Raw genomic sequence first — 17,727 nt, forward strand, 5'->3', positions numbered from 1 at the left:
CGACACGTATCAGATATGCAGTTAATAACGATCGGGGTGTATCATGATCGCGATCATTTTGCGTCCACACTAGCAAACACGATGCGCGTCGATGCTTCGCGGACATCTGATACGCGAAAATGATCAAGTGGGTAAGGTAAAGGTGGGTCCACCACCTTTACCTGGGGTGTAAGAGGATACGTTCGAGCACAAACATGGCAACATCAAATATTTGGCGGCAAATCTAAATTTCGGAACGAAAAAGTGTGAAATGCGATACTTAAGAGAGTTTACGGTCAAGGGTCTGCTTTCGACGCTATGTAATTAAATTAAACTCGAATTACCTCTAATGAAAGTTATAGTTTATATACAAATATTTTGATACCTAGTTGTATTAATTAATTAACAACGTAGGTTTAGTTTAATTTTGCTTTATAAGTATAACCCAAAGCTAAAATGTTTTATAAAAGATTGATGAGAATGAGATTTTGCGTAATAACATACAATTTTATCTAATAAAGAAGTCTATTAGTATTATTTTTATCCTAGATTTATAACGTTAAAAAGCTTTTCATAGAATCAATCTCTGTAAAGAGTATTCATTGGATATTGGATGGTAATTCCCAGAACAGTAAGCAATCTTAAAGTTTCAACAAATTTTCGCCTTTACGTTGGAGTCAAACTTATTTGCTTTAAAATATATTTTAAAATCAGTTATATACTTTATAAACAGAATGTAGAAGTAGTATTTTCAATTCATTATTTCAAATGGAGATAGATCACGACATAGTAATTAAATTGATATTTATTAATTTAATCACTGTCTCTTTCGCTTTAAAATGATTTGGCTGAGGAAGAAATAATAAATATTTCTTAAACTTTGATTTTAAAAGTTTATGAGATTTTGTAAGTATGTAAATAAATGACAAACGTTTAAAGTTCAATTAATGAATAGATGAACATCAGATTTAGGGCTGATTTTTCAATCCTTGGTTAAATCTTATCCGTCCAATAAAGTAATACATCCGTCCAATAAAACTGTCAAAAAGTGGGCAAGTAACACATTTTTAAAATGGTTGTTTAATACGATATTCGATGGATAAGTTTTAACTAAGGATTGAAAAATCGGCCCTTATTGAAAGCTATCGGGGTCTATTTATAATGAAATCGTTATAAAACATATTAAATTTAATATGAGCTCAGAATTCTAATTATATTATGCAAGATATATGTTCATTAATATTATAGGACGTAACAATGGACTTACTGATCTGGTCTGGAATTAATCCAGGGCTCTCAGAGGTTAGGTCAACATTCCGGATTTCGATTTAGAATTATATAACAATGATGTCATTATTACATACTATTCAATTTCCAAGTGGATATCGAATTTAATAAGTATCAGTTGCAATGTATGCTAAAGATTTCAGTGATCACTATAAGGTTAATAAAGGTTTGGCTTCTATAATTTTTAATATTATACTTCTAAATCATATGTACAATGTAAAAATGTATATTTTCATATACAATTTTTATTATGTTTTATACGTAGAAATTTTCAGAAAACGGGTATAAACACATTTCGAATAAAAGTCATATTTGATACGTACCGAACCTACAGTTAAAAAGTATCGTAGATATATAAGTTTCATGATATTTACTATTGAACAGTGAAGTAAGAGAAGCAAGTTACATTACTTACTTCATACCTACTCTAACAATGAAAACATCGTAATAATCTTCTTCTTTCTTTATATATAAAAATGAATCGCAAAATGTGTTGGTAAGCGCATAACTCGAGAACGGCTGAACCGATTTCGATAATTCCTTTTTTATTATATTCCTTGAAGTACGAGGATGGTTCTTATGTAGAGAAAACGTAAATATGTACCACGGGCGAAGCCGGGGCGGACCGCTAGTATATAATATAATATACCCTGCAATACGCCCAGTCACAACAAACATAACACCCACTGTCGCACAGAACCAACACATCTTACAACACATCCGAAAACTCACAACACACAACACATGCACACTATCCACGCTATAACGAGGTGGCCTAGATGTGAATAGATTCACAGTAGCAGCATAACAACCGCAGATATACGCGGTAATTGTCGATGTCATTATATTCGTCCCATTTCTTTACAACGCGACACCGTCACAAGGGTGTTACTGATAAAATTGCGATGTACATTTACGCGGAGGGCTGTTTTTCACTGGCCTCCGCCGTCTTAATAATCAGTATGTCTATAATTGCCACTCGGTTGCCTGGCAACGGTTTGTTGAATGTACTTTAAATTTCTAGATGTATGCACGATGAGATAATACTATAGAGTAGTGTTATAACAGGGATAAGATGGTTAAAAAAAAAATACAGATTAATAATGGAGAGAGAGAACAACATTAATTTTATATTTTTTTTGTCATTAAGTAATATATATAAACATGTTACCATTGCATTTGTTGGCATGTTTAAATATGAACTAAACGAACAAATTAAACTTATTCGTTAATTCACCGAACCAATCTATAATTCATTTGCAAACCAAAAAGTGAAACCGTTCAATTACGTGTAGCTAATTCAACCCATTCGCTTGTACCTAAAACTCGTACTCCAGCATGGAGCAAGGCAATTGATAATACAGCAACAAATCTGCAGGGTATAAGGTTACGGGCCGATAACGGCCGTATCTCCGAATCTCCCGAAGCCTTGTTAATTCGATCCTTAATTAAAGCCTAGGATCTGGATAACAATGCCGCGCCGGTATTACTTACTGCTGTAGTAAATTTCAATTTAATTTTTGTTTTGTTTCCATCCACAATGGGGGAGCGTAATTATTATTTTCTGACGCGTAGTTAGGCTGTTGGATGGATTTTGTTATGTAAAGTTTGCGGGTACAATTTCGTTGTAAAATTATTGTTGTAATAAAGTAGATACTATTTTAATAACTTTACGTAGGGGTGGCTGTAAAATTTATAAAGATATATCCGCATCTTTACCGACTAAAGCAGCACAACACACATAATATTATTGTTATAAATTAGTTCCCTGCAACTGGCAACCCGAACCGAGTGGGTGTTTATAAAAATGAGCTGAACAGCGGATTTGACACACTTTCCGTTGGGCTCTCGGACGTAACGGTCGTTTTGGTTGTGCTTTTTATTGTTGAAAGTAGACATATAAAGTCATTTTGTAAGGAATAAAACTTTTCTAGGTTAAATTTAAAATCGTTAAGATCAGAATTGGGATTGCCACGCGTTTTAGACCGTTTGCCATCTAAATTTAGTGCTTATTAGTTGTTGTTCAGTTCAGTTGTTCAGTGTTGAAAGAACATTATCTCAACCGTAGCGAAATAACATCCGTTGCGTCCTGTGAGCGGGAGTCATTAAGTACCTTGGGGCTATTGATTAGTCATGGTCAGGTTAGGCCGAGTCGGGGAAGCAAAGTTGTTAAGAAAATAACTAGTTGCTATGATAATAACAGGTGCTACGGGACAGTTCTCAACATGCTACGTGTTGAAGGAGGCAACAAGGGTTCCCAGTGGTACGATGTGCTGTGCGCTGGCGATGGCACGTGCGCTGTACATCCACTGCGCCGCTGCAGTTGCTGACAACGGGCTTCCGGGCTGCTTGCAACCAATCTACGGCGCCGGGATGCCTGCGTGAACGAGGAACGACGGTAGCCACTCACCGCTGCTGTCGAAGACTTTGTGTTTGTGGTGCTATTGTTTATAGACCACTTAGAGAACATACGAGGGTATGGGTCTCTGTTTTGAAAGTTTGTGGTGCTATTGTTTATAGACCACTAGAGGACATACATGGGTATGGGTCTCTGTTTTGAAAGTTTGTGGTGCTATTGTTTATAGACCACTAGAGGACATACATGGGTATGGGTCTCTGTTTTGAGAGTTTGTGGTGCTATTGTTTATAGACCACTAGAGGACATACATGGGTATGGGTCTCTGTTTTGAAAGTTTGTGGTGCTATTGTTTATAGACCACTAGAGAACGTACAAAAGGTATGGGTCTCTCTGTTTTAAATTTTTGTGGTGCTAATGTGTTTAGGCCACTTAGAGAACATACGAAGGTATGGGTCTCTCTGTTTTAAATTTTTGTGGTGCTAATGTGTTTAGGCCACTTAGAGAACATGCAAAATGTATGGGTCTCTGTTTTTTTTACAGGTTATCGCTTATGAGAGCACTTGGAGCCACTGTCGTTACGACGGTGTATTACATTTTGAGTTTTATCTATATTCGTGTTAAGTCTGAAGGTATCTAATTCTGTAATAAGTATTTGCTTTTTAATACACCTTGTCTATGGCCGCTTGAGTGCACGCTTGCGTCCATGGCACTGGTAATGGTAAAATAGAGATGAAGGTCATTTTTCGTTCCCCTGCATAAGATATACGCTTCAGACTATAACGCAAAACTAGGTTGATTGCTAACAAGTTTCCTTTATGTTCCTGAGACAGCGCTAAGGCGATGTTGAGTAGATTTCAAGGGATGAAGCAAGCAGGTTGGATGGATCTGATGTTACTTGCTAGTGGTAGAAGTCATGCTGCGGTCGAGGACGCCGCACTGTCAGGAACGGCCGTGTTATAAATTAGTTCCCTGCAACTGGCAACCCGAACCGAGTGGGTGTTTATAAAAATGAGCTGAACAGCGGATTTGACACACTTTCCGTTGGGCTCTCGGACGTAACGGTCGTTTTGGTTGTGCTTTTTATTGTTGAAAGTAGACATATAAAGTCATTTTGTAAGGAATAAAACTTTTCTAGGTTAAATTTAAAATCGTTAAGATTATACTAAAAGCAATCAACCACATACAAAACACAGGCCAACTTAACAAACATCTTAATCTAGCTCATAGTACTATACTACTATATCATAGTACTATAATAGCTACAAGTATCCCAAATATATTCACCACAAAACAAACGGGCGCCTAAACAATCCAAAGAGCACATATTAGCACTCGTATAATATGAACTGTTGCAAACATCTCAGACCTTGCTTCCTGCTAAGCCTGGGTAAGTCGGTGTCGGTGTTTGTTAATATGGTAAGTTAATTATACATTTCATACGCGCATAAGCCCCTATGAATATGAATATACTTTGCTTGTCTTCGAATTAAGGCCGTAAAGCGGATGCCGTGGAAGATGATTCCGCCGTCTTACGTCGCGACGAACTTTTATGGGACACAAGTAATATGAGTGTTCCAGAGTAATGTGAAAGTTTTACAGTCGTTAAATACTGGAGTTAGCGAGGATATGTTTATTTTAAATTCGCTATTAAAATCACTTTGTTCGGTTATTGTTAATATTTATTGAAGTTTTAAAGCTATATAATCGAATATTATGATAGACGATGGCGATACGTTATTTATTATTTTGAACGTCTATTATTTAAGTAATAATGACAAATCACTTACAGAAATTAGCCTGTAGATCCTACAAATAATTTAAATATTTAATTTACTTTCAAATTTTATCTTCGAAATAGCATCAAGTTAAATCAAAACACATATCCAAATTAGTACATATCAGAACGAAACGCAGTAATATATACCTTTCTAATTTCACAGAGGAAATAGCATCGACGTTCATTTCACAATGATCATAACTCGATTCACGGTAAGGACGTCAATATCTCAACTCATTGGCTTTGTACATTTCTAACATAAATTGGATAAGGTGCTTTGCACGATCCATTTGTATGGAAAACCTCTTTTGTTAATTCGATCGATCTTTATTTGAGTTATATAGTCGAGAATGTGCTAATAAAATGTAGGGTGTTATTCAATTTTGTTCGGCATATATTTAGTACGGTATTGGATTTGTGCACGAAAAAGCTTTATTTATATTAAATTTAAAACGTGTACATTGTACATTACATACTTTAGAAAACGCACAAGTTAAGAAAACCAAAAATAATGTACAAAATCCCTTCAAAACAAGTCATGAAGTTTACTCATTATACAGAAAACATCATCATTACCCACAAACAAGCGTAACATTAAATTGTTATTTTATAACAAAATACGTAATTTATTTTTAACAAAACATAACTTATGCATATAAAAAGCAACATTTATATTTTATAATATTAAAATTAAATTAAAAATTCAAAGACACGGAGTCGCTCAAGTAAATTCAGTCAAGTCGAGTGATTTTTTTAAATTGACTTCAACATTGCTAAAGTGTTCACGCTTTTTGTTACAAAGTGCTTTCGACAGACTTCCCAGATAGAGCGGAAGTTAATCTGCAACGTCTTAATTCTATTTTTTTTTCTAATGCACTTTATTCTGTTCACCACGTAATTAACCGAGATTCGCGGGTTGGGTAATGCGTTTTTTTGGTGTGTAGAAAGCTGTAAGCTATCTTTTAAGTGTTATTAGATACAAGCTTTCTGCCAGCGACTTTGTCCGCGTTGTCAAAGGACAACTTGCATCTAAGATACGTTTCTGCGGGATAAAACCTATGTCCTTTCTCGTTATCTTTGTACCACTTTTCATACAATTCGGTTCAGTACTTTAGGCCTGAAGACAGTCTTTTGTCTGGCAGGCAGACAGACAGACCGACAGACAAACAGAGTTACTTACGTATTTATCGTATTTATGATAGGTACCTAGAGCCCATACCTAAATCATATACGAATTTAGTATATTAAATTTGCTAGCTCCAGTATCTTTAAAATATATACGTCACTTTTCACCCAGATACAGAACAAATCGATCATATTTTATAAAATTACAGAGGCACCTTAGTTACCCACCTACGCACACACACGAGTGGCATTATTAAATTCAATAGAGAAAAATTGTATTTTCCCGCACACACATGGCTGCAAATGCGATGCTAAGCCTGTTTGCCGACACACCAACGCTCTCACCCGCGAGCTACCACTTTATCTCCAAATCAAATACAAACAAACCCCGTTCCAACTCGAAACAACATGTTTTTGTTCCATTTTGCGTTTTTCTCTTCGCGTTCTATATATAAAGATTTTTAGGGGATGCGCGATCGCTGAGGTAGAATATGATATACTAGCATTCCGCCTGCGGCTTCGCCCGCGTATTCAAAGAAACATCCATCCATCCTCACTACTTTGGCATTCATAATATTAGTTGGATGGTACAAGAATATAGGTACTTAGACCCTCCAGCAAGCAACATTAACACATAATCATTTTAAAACGGTCTTATTTTGTGTTCGGTATTCGTGTGTATTCGGTAAATATCAAGACAGTATATTATATACTTACGGTATATGCAAGACATATTCTACGACATTATTAATTCGGAAAGAAAGTACCTATCCATATCATCTATCCAAAGTAATGGATTTCTAAAGTAATGTTAATATTGAAAGCTTTCGTAAGATAATGTTAAAATTGTTGTCGACGTCTGGTTAACGCTATTTCAGGAAAGAGCATTACAATTGACAAAGATAGCGAGCTTTTCCATTTTCATATATTTTTAGCACTGTTGTAATACAGCTTAAAATAATGCAGAAAATAAATATGATATCATATATATAAAAATGAATCGCAAAATGTGTTGGTAAGCGCATAACTCGAGAACGGCTGAACCGATTTCGATAATTCTTTTTTTATTATGTTCCTTGAAGTACGAGGATGGTTTTTAATTTTTATGTAGAGAAAACGTAAATATGTACCACGGGCGAAGCCGGGGCGGACCGCTAGTTATTAATAGATAAGTACTACAGTTTAATTGCCCAAAAACAAAAAAAAAAAACAAAAGGTTAAAATTATCAAACAGAATAAAACACATCTTCCACCATTTAAACCCTGCGTAAAAACAAAAATAAGACGTCACATTATAATGACCTAAATCGCGCGCGAACCCCAAATCAAACAAGGGAATTCGAGAGCTCACGATTAACGCAGGTAACGTGATATTTATCATAATTCAACATAAATAACAAACGTTTATCTCATTTACCTGGTACAAACATACCACCCGTGGGACTGGCGATCCCATTATACAATTGCCTGTACAAAGTACATACAACGATATGAAATACTCAAGAGAAATAACCCCTTGCCGTGTTTAAGATGTCTTTAAAGAGTCGGTCCTCTGGTGATTATTTCGTTTTGTTTACGGAAATGTAGTGATTTTGTCTACTTGTTTCCTATTTTAGATGTCCACAGGGGACACTTTACTTCGTTGAAGTTGAGTAATGAAGATAATTAGAATATCAATAAGCGGTATCGGAAAATAAATGTTTAAGTAGTTAATCATTTATAGTAAACTCCACTCTTAATGTTATTTTTTTTCGTATCACCTTAATGTCCGTTGTGAATTAGGTACATCACATAGACAGGAAACAGGACTATAAGCTTCAGTTATTACAAAAAGCACGCGATTTATTTGTCTACTAACAACATACAGTCCTTGGAGTTTTCTATAGAACAGACCACTATCAATTACTAATGTATTGGTACTATATAGAATCTGATCATCCTGTACCCCCTCATAGATACACCGCGTTATACACAGCGTTTCCATAATATAAAAGTCAGTCACTTTAGGATGCCAGTGTCCATGCGATTTTTTTGTAAAACCGTCGCAACTGAGTGACACGAGGGCCGGGCAGAATAACGCGCTAGTTTTATCGAGTGTCGAATTGGTTTGTGAACGAAATATTTAGCGCTTCTTGTATTTGACGCTACATATACAAGCAATGGACTAGTGGTGATTTTAAATTTTTCTAGGGTCGAAAAAAACACTGTAAAACCTGACATTTATTCGATAAATTATGAGAATTAGGTGCGATGTAATTGGTTGTTCATCTCCCTGACATATAAACATAAAAGACTAAATAAAGCAATCCATACTATCCATACTAATATTATAAATGCGAAAGTAACTCTGTCTGTCTGTCTGTTACTCAATCACGCCTAAACTACTGAACCAATTTGCATGAAATTTGGTATGGTGATATTTTGATACCCGAGAAAGGACATAGGCTACCTTTTATTGCAAAATATGTACCACGGGCGAAGCCGGGGCGGACCTCTAGTATATGTATAAAACTTGATCACAACATACAAAATAACCTACCTACGTATACCAATTCTAAAAAGTAACAAGTTAATCTTGTGAAAATTTGGCTTCGTTCTCGTATAACGTAACTTTGCACCGCTCCGTACACTCAACACGGGCATGTTAAAACTCCTACTTGTTAGGAAACCTTACGAACATCGTACCGTACAAATGTACCTCGGTTGGGGGAAAATAAAAATGTAAATAAAGAACATTCTAGATGCATTGATGTTTATTTAGTTTCAATAGAAAAAGTATATGACTAATCTGTGTCTTATAGCACAGATAAAGGAAAAATTGCTAAAACATACATTTCAGAAATACAACACAATAAAAAGTAGGTTTGTTCGGAGCCCTCGGTGCGCGAATCCGACTCGCACTTTTTATAGATATAAACTGGCGCTATCATTCTAAATCAATTGGATGATTCATTTCAATTCAGTTTATTTAAAAATCTAAATTAAAGGTAACGTTGTAATCATAAGTGACATCCGTCTGGGTAGCTATATACCTACCTACTATAAAAATAGGGCTGCAAATTTTCAACAGTCAGAAATTATGTTTCACACACGTTACATATTATAAGAAGCTTATTTTAACGCATAAGTGTCACTTTACAGCATACAGCATTTCATGTAGAGCCTAAAATTCTATAAAAAAATTTAAAAAGTAGGAGCCCTAATTTCAGGGCTGCCTTCTGTGTCACAACAAACTGAGCCTTACGTGACTCCTCGTTAGCCTTTAAAGGGGTTCATTCGACCCTTATTCTTTGACCCTTAACGAAGTGTTTTCTTAAACAAAAAAGCTAAGACTCTGAATATTCAAATAGACCCGCCCCTTATTTTAACGGTTTGAATACTTAAGTGGAAGGGGCCGAATGATTGATTTTTCAGTGAGCACACCACAATAATTAACCTTTCGCTCTTTGAGAGAATAATCACAACAAATTAATATTTAGTATGAATATACAAATGTTGTTTAGAATTAACTCTGTCTGTCTGTCTCTTCTTTACGCCTAAACCACTGCACCGATTTGGATGAAATTCTTTTAGAAAATCTTTTTAGAGGTCGAAAAGCTTTTAGAAAAAAAAGAAGAACAAAAACATGTAGGCCTTGGTATCTTAGTGATATACCCAGGGAATTGACACTCTTGATTTTCTTAATTCAAAAAATGTATACCAGCTATTTTATTACAAAAAAAATAACTTTACGAATATTCCAAAGGCGTGGGCAGTAAATCGAATTAGGTACTTATTGTTTGATCGGAAGTACCATGGAATAGATGCTAATTGGTTACTAAGGAAATCCACGACCCAATTTTACCAAATACCGTATTAACAATATTTGTAGTAAATATTGTATTTACAACCATGACGATATAAAACATTAATTTAAATGAAATAAAAAATACTAATTTAATATTTAGTTCTATAGCATTCAAATGCTTTCCTTATAAGTAATAACGCATAGAAATAGTTCAGAAATTCAAGACATTTCAACGGATTTTGAAACGAACGATACATATTATTATTTTCAAACACTTCTCATCGTTCTAACTACCCATATTCATACATAAATTTTGTACATGTATATTTTAGCAAACAAAATACACAACATTTAACAATGTACAATTCCATTGATCGTTTCCGTACAGACAAAACCAAACTTACACACGCACTATCACCGATCTATGCCAGTCAAATAATTTCGTTCCGCTCTAACCGGCTTGCTACTTCATTTGCCGATTCGGAATCCCTTTGTCCATTAATTATCAATATTGAGCATTAATATTTCCGCTATCAGAGCGCAATATGCTGTAGGACAATCGGGTAGACTATATGTGCGAAATATGATTGGCTTCTTGTGTCAATTTTGGTGTTATTGGACTTTTTGAAGTCGCCAATTAGGTATAGCGATGAACTGTGTATAAAGTCGCGTTTTCATTTGGCAACAATCGGCGTGATACATGTTGTACAATATGATGTCCAACATAATGAATTAGGAGTAATACAAGAACTGTAAAAAAAATGATGCACATGTTTGTGTATGTACACTCTTCTGCTGTCATGTTTAACTGCTGCTCAATAAATGTTTACAATGAGTTTGAGCCTTAACTATTATGGAAACGGGAACACAAAATTGGTAGTTAATATCAAAAAGTCGTACTACCATATGCAATTATCATTAATCGTAAAACATATTGTTGAGTATCGTATTAAAGTGAGTGTATTCATTAGATCGTATCATCAACGAATATTTAAAAGTGTTTTCTTGTGAAATAGTATTTTTTAAATTCAGTGATTTATATTTCTTATTATAAATATTACCGCTTACCTATATTTCATTCGATTGGTTATGAAACTATAGATAGTTGTACAACGCAAGCATTAAACAGCCTAAAAATATTTTCACTGACAAATTATACAATAAACTTGTAAATTCATTACATCTATAAAAATCAACTTGCACAAAGTCGCAACAGTCGTATGTACGGATACAATAACTCAATTTAAATGTGAACATAAATATGACTGCCACAAAATTGCTTTCCGATTTCATGTACAACAACATCATTTAAATTGAATATAAAATGCGCATTGAATATTACATACGTGTAACAGCTTTACAAATATTTGGGAACACGAGTTATGAAATCGATGTTGACTTGTTTTGTGAGAGGTTATCGAATCTTCTAGAAAAGCCATATAATTTTACTCCTTATAACAGTTGAGGTAACATCCCTTAGCTTAGACATTAGTGACTTGGTCTCTCTATTTTCTTCTACTGTTTAATAATAATTAGGTAGACCAATAGTGGGAAACTATAAGTATCATGTATATATATCTATCTGTATGTAGAAGAGTAGTCGCAAGCGTTACAATCAAGGATCTTAATTCGATTCTCAAAGTCTGTGAGCATTTATTGTTCCTGCTCTCCTGGTAGTTAAAATTGATTACTTTAAATGACCTCATCCATAATCCATATATTACCTACCTCACCATACACTTTATACGAAATGTACCCATCTGCCACTGGCAGTATTCCCCGTATTCCGCACACAACATTAACATCTAATAAATCGCGAACTAAAAACAACTTACTTAGAGTTTGGTGAAATAATATTCTTCGGAACAAGTGGGCTTACGTTTAAAATATGTAAAGAGGCAGGTCGGAGTTTGCTGGGAACGGGATCGATAACTCTCCGAGAATGGGAAGGGCTTCCTTGTTCCAACGCTCATCTTCTGTATGGTAATTGTTTGCTAACAGTTCACTGTACTGCGGTTTAAACTATTTATTAATATACATAGTTTTATTTCGACGACAACGCATCGACGTATTATATTACTTACGTTATGGATGTGAATTTATTGAATAGTTGTGATAATGCGTTGTGCAACGTTAAGCAGTTTTATTTTATGTTAAAAAAGAAAGGTTATAATACAGTGTAAATGATTGAGACATACTAGCAGGTTCTTCTATGTTTGTTTATTTGAATGTGAACGCACAAAATATACGTATTAAGTATCAATAGATGACAATCTTTTATATCAAAGAATAAGTCCCTAAAAGAATCCATCCCACCTAATAAAGACGATACTCACGCACTCGCTAATTTATTCACTCGGCTTCGTGCGGTAACAAACTAACACTATCTCCTTGTGAACGGGACACATAACTCCGAATTTAGTGCGACGCAAAAGCTCGAAAAAATATGGCGCCGTTCAACTCGCATTACAAGGGCTCAAGGAGATGTGGTGCGGTTCACGGGACAGGAGGTTGACCTAAAGGGACATACAATAATTCGTATTTATTTATTTAATTAGTTCTTGTGCGGTAAAGAAAAATGCATGTAGTAAGCACAAACAAAACGAACTTGGAAGACATCATAAAGAAAAAACGTCCTAAACTATAAAAAAAGGAAATCGTAAAACTGAGATTTTAATCGATAATATTATAGATGTTTACATTATAGTTACAATGTTAAGCATATTGTTATGTAATAAACGTAATAAAATAAGTCAAATACATTGTATAAAAAAGTAATAAAATACAACGCGATTGTACTATTTTGCTTCAATGATAATGTTGCTTATCTGTACAGAAATACAATACATAATTGCAAAAATCAAAGCACATAAAAAAGTATTGATTAAACAAATTAATAGTACCTATCACACGTTAACGTTGGACGCCTCTTTCTCCTCCATACTTTTTAAAACAGTTAGAATGCCTCCATTTTCTAGCACACACAAAGCTTATTCTAATATCACATCCACACCTTGTAACCTGAAAGCCATATAACCCAACCGCCGCGTCTTATCACTTACCACCCATATCTAGCGGTCGCATTTATTCACCCAGTGTCCGACTCCTCTTTAATTATGGATAATTTATATTCAGATTAAAGCCGGCAGGTGGGCGGTTATATTTCTGTGGCTCTCTATTATACGCACGTGACTCCAATATGCAGTTATTGAGATTTATGCGGACGTGAGACACTTTAGTGGGAGCCAATTATCGGGGTGTTAGAATGATGTATACGGCGGCTACTGTTTTCGGTTGCTTGTTGACAATGATACAGATAGAAGTTGTATAGTTTTTGTATTGGAGATATTGGGACTGTGTAAGCAGTAATGAATTGTTAGCTTATGTAGAAACACGATTAGTGAGAATGATATTTCCATGATTTTGAATTGTTGTCTCGGCGAAGGATAATAGTATTGAACACCACTTAAAATATATAGATAGTTTGTGTATAATCTGTTTAAGTATAATTATGGTTTCCATACTCTATAGCTTCCTATTACATACACGATATTTAATTACTGGAAAATCGGGTCAGGTGGAAAATTGATACTTACGGGGCCGATAGTCCTTATGGTCTCGACTCAATTTTCAACTATTTTAATATTACAACTTTACTAATGAAAGTAAATTTGAAACACGTGTGAATTAAATGGAAATATGAATAAAGGTAAATAAAAAAGGTAAGGTGATCGAACAATAAATATTTTTACAAACTAAGAAATAAAAAGCATTAAGTTTCATTTACTTTTCTTAAGATGTCTTCCTGTTTCCTTTATATTTTGTTTTGTATTTATTGCTTTAAAATGTTTATAGTGGAGTGAAATAAACTGTTTATATCTTTCCTTTCTTCTAATCAAGAAAATGATGGACGTGGATATAGCGAAATTGATGGGGATATCCTTGTAGAAACAATAAAAAATGCAATTAATACAACAGCCATTGACACACAGTTAAAAATATATTTGATGGGATTTTTTTAAAAACATTTTAAATATATAAAATTATACAGCAGACAATAGTCAATAGATCTTAAAACTTCATTTATAAATATAGTGTACTACCTACAGTATACTACACTATAAGCTTTCCCTTCTATCTGCCAACTTAACCCGATTAATAACCCGTTCAATTCAGCTCCTATTTTTATTTACTTTCAATCTTGAACCAATTATAATGTTCAACATTGAGTGGAGAGCTAAACAAGCCGCCCACGATTGCCCAAGTTAGATGAGGTGCGATCAGGTTAATCCGCTTATCTGTAGATTATCAAACTTTTAATTATTATCAAATTTGTCACAGTTATTTGGTTATCTATAATACTAGGTGGTCGCTCCGGCGTTGCGTGGGTAGACATTTTTAAATTTATTTTTTATTTTTAGTGATTTTATGTAGAGCATGCATTATTAAGTTTAAGTGAATAAATTGCTTCGTAATACGTTGCACTATAGATTAAATATTTTTTTTTTCAGAGTTTTTGTAGAATTCATCTCAGGTAGTATTTTTATCGTTCATTAATATAAAAAAAAACATTCTTATAATATCCTACGAGAAAAACAAAAGATATACACTGATATTAGCGTCTAAAATTTGTTAGCTAATTTATATAAAATAACTTTCATGAATCGATTAATTTCTTGTCCAATTCACTTAATGAACGTCTTTCAAGCCCTTATAAATGCTATTTGATCAATTTCACGAATACCCAAACATAAATATAACAAGAAATTCTATAAGAAATAGTGAAGGCACAAAACTCGCTCGGCATTCGAGCTAAGTATCGAGTAAGTTTGAAGATTTTGTCGCAGCTACAACTTAGTTCCTTGTGAATTTTGATATCAATACAAATTTCAAATATATTTATAGCGAATTTCGTTCGGGTAAAATTGTTGACATTCATATAATATTTTGTATCCGATATCTTCTACGACTGGATGTAAAATGTTAATGTTAAAATGAATTCAAGAAATATTTTTACAATTTATTGTTATTTGTTACTAATGGAAGTAGTATTAAAGCGGTTTTATTTATTTCAAGTATGCGATTCGACGAATTCTTTGATTATAATTGTACCAGGATAGAACATAATACAGTTTATATTGGCTGCAGTAAATAAAGCGGCATAAACAATACCAATATTAATTTATTCAACCGAGCAAGTATCAAATTTATCGAATTCAAATGCGATAATACATTTAAACACGTGCTGAACGCGAGAATCATTTAACACCGTACACGAGATCATAAATACATCCAACAAATCACTCGTAGAAAATTTAATAACCGCGCAAACAATAAATTAGAATACTTCATTCAATACGTTCCATGCGTTTGTCGGTTGAAGCGCTTTTTTATCAAATAGAACGCTCTCATTCGCTTTCATCCAGCACTTCTATCAAAAAAAGCGCTTTGTCGAGCGTTTTTCTGGGATCAGTTTCAACGGTATCAGTTAAACGTTCGCCATTGAGCGTCGACCTCATTATTCATTGATATTTGCGATCACACATTACTTACTTGTTATTGCGAAACGTTAACAATAGAACGGTTCAATTAGTAAATGCGTTTGATTCGCGATCGAGCGTACACTTATTGAGTTTCGGTGCGATGCAAGCACAAAAATGTGATGGAGGCATTCACGTTACAGTTATAAAATGTATGACCTACTTAAAAAACTGTATATCTTGAGTTATTGAATAAATATGATGTTCAAATGGTACGAGTAATAGAAAGAAAGAAAGAAAGAAAATAATACTTATGGTTAAACATTTCAGCCGAAATGCGGCCGCTGAAAATTAGTTATTTAGACTTTAGTTATCGTTCACATTTTCAAACTGCTAGCACTCGATAAGGACAAGAATAGATTCTGCCTAGGAAAAAAATTCATACGACTTTTGAGGGTTTCCAATCGGCTATTTCCTTCTGCATATTTGACTAACTTATATTATATTTGATTATGAAAAAGTTCGTGACATAATTAACCTTTAATAAAAATATTGTGATTATTTCGGCTTTATTATTAGCACTTTGTGTAACGGGCCGTTCAGAGAAATATTAAAAACATCCATCCCGGGCAAAACCGTAAAATAAAAAACAACACGGGCTATATCGCCGTTTACGAGTTTCCTTCAGGTTGTTTAAAGTTTAATATAATGAAAACCGTCAGATAAAGGGCCGAGAGGAAAATAAGTGTATTTCCTACGAGGAAGCTTTTCTAAATGTACCTACAACAAGAGAGGTCCGGTCAACAAGGTGCGTTTGTATCCAATCGTTGTAAATGTCAGAGCCGGATTATACCCATTTTTGTAGTTCGAGCTTCTTAGCAAAGAGGTTAAACAATTTTATCGTTAAAAAGGCGTCAGAAAAATCTGTTTACTTTACATAATAATATGTAATATACAATCTAACCAGCAAGTCTTTAGCATTGGTCAAAACGTTCGGTAAACACAATGTTACAATTGTATTATGAAGACTAGGTACCTTTTTTGTGATTTTGATTTATCTATAAAATATATTCGCGTCAGCCTCGATTTAATCAGTTTTATATTTCACAATTAATTATGCTTCTGCCGAAAAAATCTTCCTGAAACTCGATAGTTAACCTTTTTACCTTCTTCTTCTTCATTCTTTACCTCACTTTTTCACCATTACCAAATTAAAATATGAACATATCGTCATAGTAAAAAGTTACTGGTCATTATAATAAAAAGCTATCTTGCGATACAATATCGTCACCTGACTTACACACGAGTATGTATGCAAAATCTCAGTTCAATTCAACGGAGAAGTGGGTCAGATCCAACTTGCAAGATTTGATTACATACAAACACTGGGACCAAGAGAAGCTGTATATAAAACCGTTTTAAAAGATATCTTGTTCAGTAAAATGCTATTTCGTTAAAATAGAACACGAGTTTTCTAACCATAATATGCTGTGTTTAGATCATTAAAAGTTGTTCAAAATTATTTAAAGTTATATTATCGGGGATTTGTATACGTCATGTTAACATTTTTAACATCTCGAAGCGATTTTTACACGTTATAAACAACGAAAATTACATATTTGTTAATGTGCTTATCATGGAAAAATATCAACGCAAAAAAAAGCAATAAAGAAGCTTCTAGAACATTCCGGAAGGTTTTCAAATTCCAACATGGCGCCGTGCGGCGTGATACAGTCCATTAAAGTCGGGGTGTAAGTGAAATTCTGTAAACGTATGCAAACGAACGCCACGCGAAACGCGGCCGTGTAAAATAATTATCAGGACGTCGTTAATTAATTAAGTCCAATAAAAAAGGACTACAAGGTTTAAATAAATTGAATCGATCAATTATTTTATCGTTACTATTTACGGTGAACGCGTTTATTGTCAACTT

The 17,727-nt window shown here is 34.1% G+C and overlaps 1 protein-coding gene across 1 annotated transcript in view; it reads right to left on the reverse strand.

The window, feature by feature from the left end:
* Positions 1 to 17,727, reverse strand: part of Lar (tyrosine-protein phosphatase Lar) — a 315,362-nt gene that overhangs the window by 59,224 nt on the left and 238,411 nt on the right. The window lies entirely within an intron of this gene.

The sequence above is a fragment of the Colias eurytheme genome, chromosome 12 (genome assembly GCF_061535395.1).
Source record: "Colias eurytheme isolate Ceu_HAF_F1 chromosome 12, ilColEury1 Martin Lab GWU primary, whole genome shotgun sequence".
Lineage (NCBI taxonomy): Eukaryota > Metazoa > Arthropoda > Insecta > Lepidoptera > Pieridae > Colias > Colias eurytheme.